Source organism: Arachis ipaensis, chromosome B8 (assembly GCF_059453495.1).
Source record: "Arachis ipaensis isolate K30076 ecotype BB chromosome B8, ASM5945349v1, whole genome shotgun sequence".
Taxonomy (NCBI): Eukaryota; Viridiplantae; Streptophyta; class Magnoliopsida; order Fabales; family Fabaceae; genus Arachis; species Arachis ipaensis.
Genome location: NC_142443.1, coordinates 64,342,393 through 64,356,054, shown reverse-complemented (window position 1 = coordinate 64,356,054; position 13,662 = coordinate 64,342,393). Strand labels below are relative to the sequence as shown.

The following is a 13,662-nucleotide window of genomic DNA, read 5'->3' as shown; positions in this document are numbered from 1 at the left end:
GCAATAGCACAACTGTCCTCACAAATTATAGGAGCAGTCTCCACCCTCATGGACAGACAAGCACAAACTGACAGAAGGATAGATGCTAATCAAGAGGAATACATGTCAAATTTGAAAAATCAAGGCGCAACAATCTCAAAGTTGGAAGCACAAGTGGGGATTTTGTCCAAGCAAATTCCACTTTCCACACACACATTTCCTAGTGATACCATGGCTAACCCAAGAGAAAAATGCAAAGCCATTACTCTAAGAAGTGGAAAGCATGAGAACAAGGACGAAGAAGAAATCCCTACTCTACCAAAACTAGTCTTTAAGCCTTATGTGCCAAGGGCACCATACCTACAAAGACTGGGAAAAGATGGGAAGGATGGCCAGTTTTCTAAGTTCCTAGAGATCTTCAAGAGACTCCAAATCAACATACCATTTGCTGAGGCATTAGAACAAATGCCACTCTATGCTAAATTTTTGAAGGAGCTTATAACCAAAAAGAGGAACTGAGAAGCAAAAGAAACTATAATCTTGAATGAAGAATGCACCGCCATCATACAGAAGAAGTTGCCTCAAAAGCTGAAAGACCCAGGGAGTTTCTAAATCCCTTGCATTATAGGGGACATCACCATTGAAAAAGCTGTGTGATTTGGGAGCTAGCATAAATCTTATGTCCATGACCATGATGAGAAGGATGAAGATTGAGGAAGCCAAGCCAACAAGAATGAAACTCTAATTGGCTGACAGAACATTTAAGTTTCCACATAGGGTGGTGGAAGACTTGCTAGTGGAAGTAGGAGAGTTCATCTTCCTTGCTGATTTCGTTGTGCTGGACATGGAAGAAGAGGCCAACACATCAATTTTTTTTAGGAAGACCATTCCTAGCTACTGCTGGAGCCATCATCGATGTGCAAAAAGGGGAACTAGTCTTAAGGTTGCATGAAGAGAAATGGTCTTCAAGGCAATGAGTTACCCCAAGGAATCCATAGGAGAATGCATGCTGGTAGACACCATGGAACAAATAGTTCAAGAAGTCTTGGAAGAAGAACAATGTGGAGGAACCATTGAGCTGGAATAAACACCAGATGGAGAATCACCACAAGCAACCATGGGAAACTCAATCATGCCAACCATCACAAGCAACAAAGATGCAGAGCTGATGAGCGGATATTTTATACGCTTTTTGGGGTTAATTTCATATAGTTTTTAGTATGTTTTAGTTAGTTTTTAGTTTATTTTCATTAGTTTCTAGGCAAAATTCATATTTCTGGACTTTACTATGAGTTTGTGTGTTTTTCTGTAATTTCAGGTATTTTCTGGCTGAAATTGAGGGAGCTGAGCAAAAATCTGATTCGGCTGAAAAAGGACTGCTGATGCTGTTGGATTCTGACCTCTCTGCACTCGGAATGAAATTTCTGGAGCTACAAAAGTCCAAATGGCGCGCTTTCAATTGCGTTGGAAAGTAGACATCCAGGGCTTTCCAGCAATATATAATAGTCCATACTTTGCTCAAGGATAGACGACGTAAACTGGCGTTCAACGCCAGTTCCATGTTGCAGTCTGGCGTCCAGCGCCAGAAACAAGTTACAAGTTGGAGTTCAATGCCAGAAACAGGTTACAACCTGGCGTTGAACGCCCAAAACAGCCCATGCACGTGAGAAGCTTAAGTCTCAGCCCCAGCACACACCAAGTGGGCCCCAGAAGTAGATTTCTGTACCATCTATCATAGTTTACTCATTTTCTGTAAACCTAGGTTACTAGTTTAGTATTTAAACAACTTTTAGAGATTTATTTTGTATCTCATGACATTTTAGATCTAAACTTTGTACCTTTTGACGGCATGAGTCTCTAAACTCCATTGTTGGGGGTGAGGAACTCTGCTATGTCTTGATGAACTAATGCAAGTATTTCTGTTTTCCATTCAAACATGCGTGTTCCTATCTAAGATATCCATTCGCACTTCAATATGAATGTGATGAACGTGACAATCATCATCATTTCTCCACAAATGCGTGCCTAACAACCACTTACGTTCCACTGTAGAATGAATGAATATCTCTTAGATCTCTTAATCGGAATCTTCGTGGTATAAGCTAGATTGATGGCAGCATTCAAGAGAATCCGGAAAGTCTAAACCTTGTCTGTGGTATTCCGAGTAGGATTCAGGGATTGAATGACTATGACGAGCTTCAAACTCGCGAGTGCTGGGCGTAGTGACAGACGCAAAAGGATAGTAAATCCTATTCCGGTACGATTGAGAACCTGTAGATGATTAGCCGTGCGGTGACAGCGCACCTGGACTCTTTTCACTGGAAGGATGGATGGTAGCCATTGACAACGGTGATCCACCAACACATAGCTTGCCATAGGAGGACATGCGTGCGTGAATCAGAAACAGAGGAAAGCAGAATTTCAGAAGACAAAGCATCTCCAAAACTCCAACATATTCTCCATCATTGCATACAAGTATAATTTGTGTTCTGCCCTTTTATTCCTTGCAATCAAATTTGATAAGCGAATTATTTTATTGTTTTCCTGACTAAGAGTTACAAGATAACCATAGATTGCTTCAAGCCAACAATCTCCGTGGGATCGACCCTTACTCACGTAAGGTATTACTTGGACGACCCAGTGCACTTGCTGGTTAGTTGTGCGAATTTGTGAAGAACTGTGATTTCCAATTTCGTGCACCAAGAGCCACCTAAACTAGAGCTGAAAGCATTACCACCCAGCTTGAAATATGCATATCTAGGTGCCAACAACACTGATGAGCGGATAATTTATACGCTTTTTGGCATTGTTTTTACATAGTTTTTAGTATGATTTAGTTAGTTTTTAATATATTTTTATTAGTTTTTTTATAAAAATCACATTTCTGGACTTTACTGAGTTTTTGGGTTTTTCTATGATTTCAGATAATTTCTAGCTGAAATTGAGGGACTTGAGCAAAAATCATATCCAGAGGCTGAAGAAGGACTGCAGATGCTGCTGGATTCTGACCTCCCTGCACTCAAAGTGGATTTTCTGGAGCTACAGAAGTTCAAATGGCGTGCTCTCAATTGTGTTGGAAAGTAGACATCCAGGGCTTTCCAGCAATATATAATAGTTCATACTTTGCCCGAGTTTAGACGACGCAAACTGGCATTCAATGCCAGCTCTCTGCCCTATTCTGGAGTTAAACGCCAGAAACAGGTTGCAAAGCAGAGTTAAACGCCAGAAACAGGTTACAAACTGGCGTTTAACTCCAAGGAAGACCTCTACACATGAAAGCTTCAATGCTCAGCACAAGCACACACCAAGTGGGCCCGGAAGTGGATTTCTGCATCATTTACTTATTTCTATAAACCCTAGTAACCAGTTTAGTATAAATAGAACTTTTTACTATTACTTTTATATCTTTTGATCCTTTGATCACGTTTAGAGGGCTGGCCATTTGGCCATGCCTGGACCTTCATCACTTATGTATTTTCAACGGTAGAGTTTCTACACACCATAGATTAAGGTGTGGAGCTCTACTGTTCCTCATGAATTAATGCAAAGTACTATTATTTTTCTATTCAATTCAAACCTATTTCTTCTCTAAGATATTCATTCGCACACAATAACATGATGAATGTGATGATTATGTCACGCTCATCCCCATTCTCACTTATGAACGCGTTCCTGACAAACACTTCCGTTCTACAAGAAAGCAAGCTTGAATGTGTAACTCTTAGCCTTCTGATCAACGATCAGAGTCTTCGTGGTATAGGCTAGAATTATTGGCGGCCATTCTTGAGATCCGGAAAGTCTAAACCTTGTCTGTGGTATTCCGAGTAGGATATGGGAAGGGATGGCTGTGACGAGCTTCAAACTCGCGAGTGCTGGGCGTAGTTACAGACGCAAAAGGATTACTGAATCCTATTCTGACAGGATCGAGAATCGACAGATGATTAGCCGTGCGGTGACAGCGCATCTTGGACCATTTTCACTGAGAGGACGGAAAGTAGCCATTGACAACGGTGATGCCCTACATAAAGCTTGCCATGGAAAAGAGTATGAAGGATTGGATGAAGACAGTAGGAAAGCAGAGGTTCAGAAGGAACAAAAGCATCTCCATACGCTTATCTGAAATTCTCACCAATGAATTACATAAGTATCTCTATCTTTATTTTACGTTTTATTTATATTTTAATTATTAAAACTCTATAACCATTTGAATCTTCCTGACTGAGACTTACAAGGTGACCATAGCTTGCTTCAAGCTGACAATCTCCGTGGGATCGACCCTTACTCACGTAAGGTTTATTACTTGGACGACCCAGTGCACTTGCTGGTTAGTTGTGCGAAGTTGTGACAAAGAATTAAGATTATGAACATGCGTATTAAGTTTTTAGCACCGTTACCAAGGAATGAACGATCACGATTTCTGCGCACCAAGTTTTTGGCGCCGTTGCCAGGAATTGTTCAGGTTTGGACAACTGATGGTTCATCTTATTGCTCAGATTAGGTAATTTTATTTTATTTTTAAGCTTTTTATTTCTTATTTTCGAAAATAATACAAAAAAAAATTTTCTTTTTCGTTTTTCCCAAAATAGTTTTCGAAAAATACCAAAAAAAATTCTTATAAAATCATAAAAAAACCAAAAAATTGATGTTTCTTGTTTGAGTATTGTGTTAAATTTTAAGTTTGGTGTCAATTGCATGTTTTTAAAATTTGTGCATTTTTCGAAAACTCATGCATGGTGTTCTTCGTGATCTTCAAGTTGTTCTTAATAATTTTCTATGTTTGATCTTTAATTTTTCTTGTTTGGTGTCTTTTCTTGTTTTTCATATGCATTTTCAATTTGTTAGTGTCTAAAGTTTGAAAATTTCTAAGTTTGGTGTCTTGCATGTTTTTCTTTTCTTAAAAATTTTCAAAAAAAAAATAAGTCTTGATGTTCATCTTGATCTTCAAAATGTTATTGGTGTTCATCTTGACATTCATAGTGTTCTTGCATGCATCATTTGTTTTGATCCAAAATTTTCATGCATTAAGTCTTTTTGATGTTTTTCTCTCTCATCATTAAAATTCAAAAATAAAAAAAATATCCTTCCCTTTTTCACTCATAATTTTCGAAAATTTGAGTTGACTTTTTCAAAACTTTTTAAAATTTAGTTGTTTCTTATGAGTCAAGTCAAATTTTCTATTTAAAAATTCTATCTTTTTCAATTCTTTTCTTTAAAAATCAAATCTTTTTCATTTTTTTTTCATATTTTCGAAAACTTCAAATTGATTTTCAAAATCTTTTTCTTATTTTTGTTTCATATTTTCGAATTGATTACTAGCATTTAAATTCAAAAATTTTAAAGTTTGTTACTTGCCTATTAAGAAAGGTTCAATCTTTAACTATTAAAATCTTATCTTTTTGTTTCTTGTTAGTCAAGTAATCAACTTTAATTTTCAAAAATCAAATCTTTTTAATTTCTTTCTTTTGAAAATCTTTTTCAAATTAAATTTTCAATCATATCTTTCAATCATATCTTTTTCAAAACTTGATTTCAAAAATCTTTTTTCTAACTTCTTATCTTTTCAAAATTTGATTTTCAAATCTTTTTCAATTAACCACTTAACTTTTTGTTTGATTTTAAAAGTTTACTATTTGATAAACCTCTATTTCATGGTTTATCTTGTGCTCAATTGAGTGATTTTTATCAACTCTTTACCCACTTATTCATACTATTTGCATGTTTTACATTTTCCTTCCTGGTTTTGTGCTATGATTGAAAACATGCTTCTTTGATCTTATATTTGCTTATTATTAATCCTCTCTTATTACCATTAGATGCCTTGATATGTGTGTTAAGTGTTTTCAGAGATTACAGGGCAAGAATGGCTCAGAGGATGGAAAGGAAGCATGCAAAAGTGGAAGGAATACAAGAAGTTGGAGAAACTGCTAAGCTGTCCAGCCTGACCTCTTCGCACTCAAACGGCTATAACTTTAGCTACAGAGGTCCAAACAACGCGGTTCTAGTTGTGTTGGAAAGCTAACGTCCAGGGCTTCGATTTGATATACAATTTGTCATAGCTGCCTTGAAGTTAGGTGACGCGAACGCGTGAATGACGCGTCCACGTCGCATCTGCGAACCTCAACCCGCGGGGCCGCATGGACGACACCTCCGCGTCACTTGCCCGTGACTTGAACATAACAGAAATTGCAGGGAGCGATTTTTGGGCTGATTTTGACCCAGTTTTTAGCACAGAACACACAGATTAGAGGCTATAAAGTGGGAGAATGCATCCATTTAGGAAGAGCTCGCCAATTTAGTTACTTTCCATGATTTAGATTAGCTTGGAGAGAGGTTCTCTCCTCTCTCTCTTAGGATTAGGATTTAGAACTTCTCTTAGTTTTAAGAGTAACTCTCGATCCAGGTTTAATGTTCCTTTACTTTAGTTGATTATTTATTTTTGCAATTTGATTTATGAATTCTTCTATGTTCCAGATTATTTGAATTAATGTTATTTGAGGTATTCCAGTTTAATATTGCTTTCTCTCATTTATGCTATTATTGCTTTTACTCTGAAGACATCTTTATTCCAGTAGATTTACTTTTCCCCTTTCGGTTTTGGTTAAGAAATCAGTAACTCAGGAGTTATCCAATTCAACAGCATAATTGATAATTGTTATCTTGCCAATTGAATTGAACTTCAATAATCCCAATCTTTTCTTAGGAAATAAATAGGATTCGAAGATCAAACCAATTTGTCCCTTGACCTTCCCTTGCTTTAGCAAAGGTTAACTAAGAGGAATTAAGATTCAGCTTTCATTACTATTGATAAGGATAACTAATTTGGACTTCCAATTTCTCATACCTTGCCAAAAGTTTGCTTTACAGTTATTTATTCATTTTAATTGCCATTTAATTTTCTCACCATTAAATTACTTGTTCCTCATTCTTGAAACCCCAATTTGCAATCTCCATAGCCAATAATAAGAACATACTTCCTTGCAGTTCCTTGAGAAGACGACCCGAGGTTAAATACTCGGTTATCAATTTTAAGGGGTTTGTTACTTGTGACAACCAAAACGTTTGCACGAAAGGGATTTCTGTCGGTTTAGAGACTATATCTACAACCCGACTGTTTTTATGACATTCTTTACTGGCAAAAATCCCGATCGTCACTATTTCAATCATATCTTTTTCAAAACTACCTAACTAATTCTCTCTCTAATTTTCGAAAATCACCTTCCTCTTTTTCGAAATTCCTTTTTAATTAACTAATTATTTTAAATTTTAATTTAATTTAATTTAATTTAATTTTTCTTTTTTTTTAAATTTTCAAATTCTAACTTTAATTTTAAATTAAAAACAAAAATATTTTTTATTTTATTTTATTTTATTTTCGAGAAAATTCTTCTCTCTCACCTTCTTCTAATTATTTATTTTTTCACTAACACTTCTCTTATCCTTAAAAATTCGAACCCTCTCCCTCTTTCTGTGTTCGAATTTCTTTTCTTCTTCTACTCACATAAAGGAATCTCTATAATGTGACATAGAGGATTCCTCTTCTTTTTTGTTTTCTTCTTTTTCATATGAGCAGGAACAAGGATAAGAACATTCTTGTTGAAGCTGATCCTGAACCTGAAAGGACTCTGAAGAGGAAGCTAAGGGAAGCTAAAGCACAACTCTTTGGAGAAAATCTGACAGAAATTTTCGAAAAAGAAGGAGATATGGCCGAAAATAATAACAATGCAAGGAAGATGCTTGGTGACTTTACTGCACCAAATTCCAATTTACATGGAAGAAGCATCTCAATCCCTGCCATTGGAGCAAACAATTTTGAGCTAAAGCCTCAATTAGTTTCTCTGATGCAACAGAATTGCAAGTTTCATGGACTTCCATCAGAAGATCCTTTTCAGTTCTTAACTAAATTCTTGCAAATCTGTGATACCATTAAGACCAATGGGGTTGACTCCGAGGTCTACAGGCTTATGCTTTTCTCGTTTGCTGTAAGAGACAGAGATAGAATATGGTTGGACTCTCAACCTAAAGATAGCCTGAACTCTTGGGATAAGCTGGTCATGGCTTTCTTAGCCAAGTTCTTTCCTCCTCAAAAGCTTAGCAAGCTTAGAGTGGATGTTCAAACCTTCAAACAGAAAGAAGGTGAATCCCTCTATGAAGCTTAGGAGAGATACAAGCAACTGACCAAAAAGTGTCCTTCTGACATGCTTTCAGAATGGACCATCCTGGATATATTCTATGATGGTCTGTCTGAATTATCAAAGATGTCATTGGACCATTCTGCAGGTGGATCCATTCACCTAAAGAAAACGCCTGCATAAGCTTAGGAAATCATTGACATGGTTGCAAATAACCAGTTCATGTACACTTCTGAAAGGAATCCTGTGAGTAATGGGACGCCTCAGAGGAAAGGAGTTCTTGAAATTGATACTCTGAATGCCATATTGGCTCAGAATAAAATATTGACTCAGCAAGTCAATATGATTTCTCATAGTCTGAATGGATTGCAAGCTGTATCCAACAGTACTTGTAACGACCCAATTTTCAGTACGCCTAGAACATACCATAAACTGAGTGCTACCAATTTTTCATCCTAATTGTTATCTATTATTTATTATATGAGCCTGATTCGTTGTTAAAAGCATAGTTAGTTAGCGAGGTACTTTTTTTTTAAAACATTTGGATTAATAGACGGAATCATTCATAATCAACTCACAGCTGATAACAGATAAAATAGTTATAAGCAACCACACATAAATAGATCACAAGTAGCTAGCAACATTCAGTTATCCAGCCTTTATTAGAGTATAGACCTTTAGTTAGAACACCCCTAGGTATAGCTAGATAATAACTATATACATATACATACATACAACATCCCAGGTCCTGACCTGTTCAAGAGGTCCCTAAGCTGGCACCTAGGCTAGCCTAGACTCTATACTCACCTAGTCCCTCTAAACTACTAAAGCGAGGGAAAGTACGTTCTAAGTCTTCATAACTCAAGTCAGGTGGAACGTCATCAAAAGATAGAACATCATCTGCTATTCCTCTGCACAATCAGACTTTTCCACAGGACGTCTCTCTGGTACCTCATGAAGTATCCACAAAATAGGAATCTCGTACACAGGATTTAGGTTAAAGTGCGCATACGAAGGGGTGCAGACGTTGGCTGGTCTCACAGTATTTACATATAATCAAAGAACGATATTCACCCTAGACTCAGAAGACTATCTAGAGCAGAATCCTCTTCTTGCGAACGGTCATCAGCGAACTATGGTAAGGTACTCTTACTTCCATCTGAAGGGGGAAGGGAGAAAGAAGGGGTAAGAACTGGGGAGTTCTTAGTAGGGTCGGGGTTATTAGTTAGGTTCATTAATTCTATGTTGTTTAGCAGACTATTAGCAGAATACAAGGAAGTAGTAATTAAAAAACACAGATAAGTAGAGAAGATAGAGAAAACAGATAGTAGAACACAAACAGAAGAATACAAGAAAATATCACAAGCGCAGAGAATGGAATACAAACAAGGAAAGCATACATTCATACCACAAACATAACAAAGGAAATGCGCAACCAAGTATGATGCATGTCTAGTGCTAGTGCAGGTAATGAGCTCATCTGTCGGTTACTAACCCGCTCCCGACGTTATCCAGCAACCTCTGTCTGGATAAGGCTTTCCTATTGGCTATACCCCTGTGTACAGGAAATAACCCCTCTGCCACCACAGGGTCCACTGCACGCAGGAAATAACACATCTGCCACTGTAGGGATGTACGCCGACACACCTTCTGTATACAGGAAATAACCCCTCTGCCACTACAGAAATGGAACAGGTGGTCACGGTACTTCTGTAGCAGGAAATAACCCCTCTGCCTTACAGAAATAAAATATGGATCTGTACCGTAGGAAAGTGTTCTCAGTGATCACACCATTATCTATCTGACTACCTCACTGCAGCAGATGATCATACAAGTATATCTGGAGTTGCCTTAACGCAACAAATGAATAAACACATCTCTTGGGTTGCCTCAAGCAACAAATAAATATCTCTTGGGTTGCCTCAAGCAACAAATCATCACATAATCATTCTCATTATCATCATTCATCATCATTCTCATTATTCATCATCATTTTCACATTTTTATGCAGTACCTCTTTCTTTCTCTATTCAATCATACTGTACAAACTTTACATCTTTCACTTTTACAACATCTTAATTCAAACCATTTCTCTTTATCACATTACTCTTTTCTCTTTGTCTTTTTACTTTGCTCTGATTACTCTTTTCTCTGTATCTCTTTATTCTGCTCTGGTTACTCTGTTCTCTGTGTTTCTTTACTCTGCTCTGATTTCTCTATTTAACGTATGTATTTAAAGCTTATGTAAATTTCGGTATGAATAGTTAGTCTGTCCCAAGTATAGGTTCATTAAGTCTATACTGAAACAGTTTAACTTTTCATATAATACCTAACCCTATTCGCAATTCCAGGACTAACTATGTTGCCCTAGTTCGTTCACTAGTCTCTGTCTGTTTTTCTGTCATTAAAACTTTACAGACTTTTTCTTCGATTTTTATCTTTTCTTCATCTTTTTATATTTTATTTATCTTTGCCTCACTAATATGTTTTTACCACTCCCTAAGTGTTTTATGAAAGTAATTATGAGATTCTGTGCTTACAGTTGTCTTTCTAAAGCTTTTACAGAAAACTGCCTTTTCTGCATTATTTTATTATTTTTATTAAAATATTATTTTTAATTAAATATTATTATTTAATATTTTATTATTTTTATTATTTTATCATTAAATTTTCGAAAATTAACTTACTTTTACTTTTAACCTTTAAAATTCACTTTTTACCACCCGTAACTTTTAATATTTCTACTTTTACCACCCTAACTTTCAGAAATTACTAAATAACCCCCAAACACCAAATTAATTACTTCCTTGCCCTTTTATGAATCAAAAAGGTGTTCTTCATTGTTCTTCATCACACTCAAAGTGTTCTTCGTGTTCTTCGTAAATTCTTCAGATTCTTTCTCTGTTTTTACCTGTTTATCAGTCTTTTCAGCAACCAATTTTTACCATAATTCATAATAAATTAGCAGCCACTAAAACCCCATCTTTTCTACATGATTTCAACACAAATTGAACCTCAATTTAAGATTAGGGTTTCATTTTTCCAGCTGCCCAAGAACATGAACTTTAAAGCTTGAATTTCATCAAATTTCATCAAAATTTCACCAAAATTTCAACAAGAATCACTCATATAAATCATCAATTTCAAGCACAGCCAAACCATATCATAATCACACAACTCAAACACAATCAATCAAGATTAAATTCGTCAATCCCTTCCTGGTTTTGCTGCTCCTAATTCGGTTAAACTTTCAGGTGGTCCTTAAGCACTTTTTCCTCCTAAATCACATCAAGAACAACTTTAAATCCAAAAAATCTCAACTGACCAAATCTCACTCAGTATGTTAGGAAGAGATATCTCACCTTAGACTTACTAGAAATTCACGTTTCTTGGCCCTCAAGTCAAGTTAAGCATGATTCCTAAGGAAGAACATCCAGAAAACACATGTTTTGCATGGTTTTCCTTGAAAACCGAATTGAAATGGGAAAGGAACATCCATCTCGCCTTATTTCCATCCTTGATAAGTTACATGGTTATGTAGAGGAAGAAGAGAGGATCATTTTGGTGAAATCGGAGTTTTGATTTGAGTTTTAGTTCAGAAGAAATCAAGCTTTGAAGATTAAGTGTTCATGAAAGTTTCTCTCTTTTCTCTCTTGTTATTTTTGGCCAAAATGATAAAATGAGACAGCCTTGGAGGTCTTGGGGGTATAGGAAGAGTTGTGATTGGTTGGCTTGGAGGTGGGTTAAAATAATATTAAAATATCTCAGGTGTATAACTACTAAAACTAGGTGTATCAGAACACTTGTAAAAATATCTCTAAAAATTATTTTCTGAGCTACTAGCATAAATGACACTAGTAACATATTTATTATAAGAATAGAGCATTTATGATGAGGCCTTAGCATTGCTAAAGTTATCAGAGAGTGCTGGTGCTAAGCTGCACCAGTAAACCGTAAACCCGGTTAAACCGATTTTCTGTTTTTAACTAAAACTGACCAGGTAACCTTATAATATTATTCAAGAAGCTTCTAATACTAATATAATGATAATATCATCCTATTATCTCTCTTCTCTCATAAATCGAGTCCGATTCGTCAAACTGAGACTGTTTACAAAAAACCAAATTAAAACTTCTAACCGATACGGTTCAAAAACCAGGTTCTTCGTGACCGCGTTATCGAGCTTGTCTCGAAAAAGGTTCTAAATTAAATATGACATAATGACAATGAGGATTGAGATACTTGATGATATATCAAAGGTTTTCCCCTTACTGATCTTCCAGAGAAATCCGTACTTTCAGAAAAGATTTCGTGTTCTCGAAAACCGGGGTTGTTACAGTACTCAAGAGGCATCTTCTGAAGAAGAAGCTTATGATCCTGAGAACCCTGCAATAGCAGATGTGAATTACATGGGGGAACCTTATGGGAATACCTATAATCCCTCATGGAGAAATCATCCAAATTTCTCATGGAAGGATCAACAAAAGCCTCAACAAGGCTTTAATAATGGTGGAAGAAACAGGTTTAGCAGTAGCAAGCCTTTTCCATCATCCACTCAGCAACAGACAGAGAATTCTGAGCAGAATCCATCTAGCTTAGCAAATATAGTCTCTGATCTATCTAAGGCCACTCTAAGTTTCATGAATGAAACAAGGTCCTCCATTAGAAATTTGGAGGCACAAGTGGGCCAGTTGAGTAAAAGAGTCACTGAAACCCCTCCTAGTACTCTCCCAAGTAATACAAAAGAGAATCCAAAAAGAAAGTGCAAGGCCATTACCTTGCTTGGTATGGCCGAACCTAAAGAGGAGGAGAAGGACATGAATCCTAGTGAGGAAGACCTCCTGGGACGTTCACTGACCGATAAGGAGTTTCCCTTTGAGGAACCAGAGGAATCTGAGGCTCATCTAGAGACCATAGAGATTCCATTGAACCTCCTTTTACCATTTATGAGCTCTGATGACTATTCATCTTTTGAAGAAGATGAAGACATTGCTGAAGAGCAAGTTGCTCAATATTTAGGAGCAATCATGAAGCTGAATGCCAAATTATTTGGTAATGAGACTTGGGAGGATCAACCTCCATTGCTCATCAAGGAACTAAATGCCTTGGTTCAGTAAACTCTACCTCAAAAGAAACAGGATCCTGGTAAATTCCTAACTCCTTGTAACATAGGCACCATGACCTTTGAGAAGGCTCTGTGTGACCTGGGGTCAGGAATAAACTTAATGCCACTCTCTGTAATGGAGAAACTTGGGATCTTTGAGGTGCAAGCTGCCAGAATCTCATTAGAGATGGCAGACAACTCAAGAAAATAGGCTTATGGACTAGTAGAGGACGTGCTAGTAAAGGTTGAAGGCCTTTACATCCCTGCTGATTTCATAATCCTAGACACTGGGAAGGATAAGGAAGAATCCATCATCCTTGGAAGACCCTTCCTAGCCACAGCAAGAGCTGTGTTTGATGTGGACAGAGGAGAATTGGTCCTTCAACTGAATGAGGACAACCTTGTGTTTAAGACTCAAGGATCTTCTTCTGTAACCATGGAGAGTAAGCA

At 36.8% G+C, this 13,662-nt stretch overlaps 1 non-coding gene across 1 annotated transcript; it reads right to left on the bottom strand.

Moving 5' to 3' along the window:
• Positions 1-8,072: 8,072 nt before the first annotated feature.
• Positions 8,073-8,180, bottom strand: LOC148548363 (small nucleolar RNA R71). Its single transcript, XR_015897736.1, has one exon. It is a non-coding gene; the product is annotated as a small nucleolar RNA R71 (small nucleolar RNA).
• Positions 8,181-13,662: the final 5,482 nt, after the last annotated feature.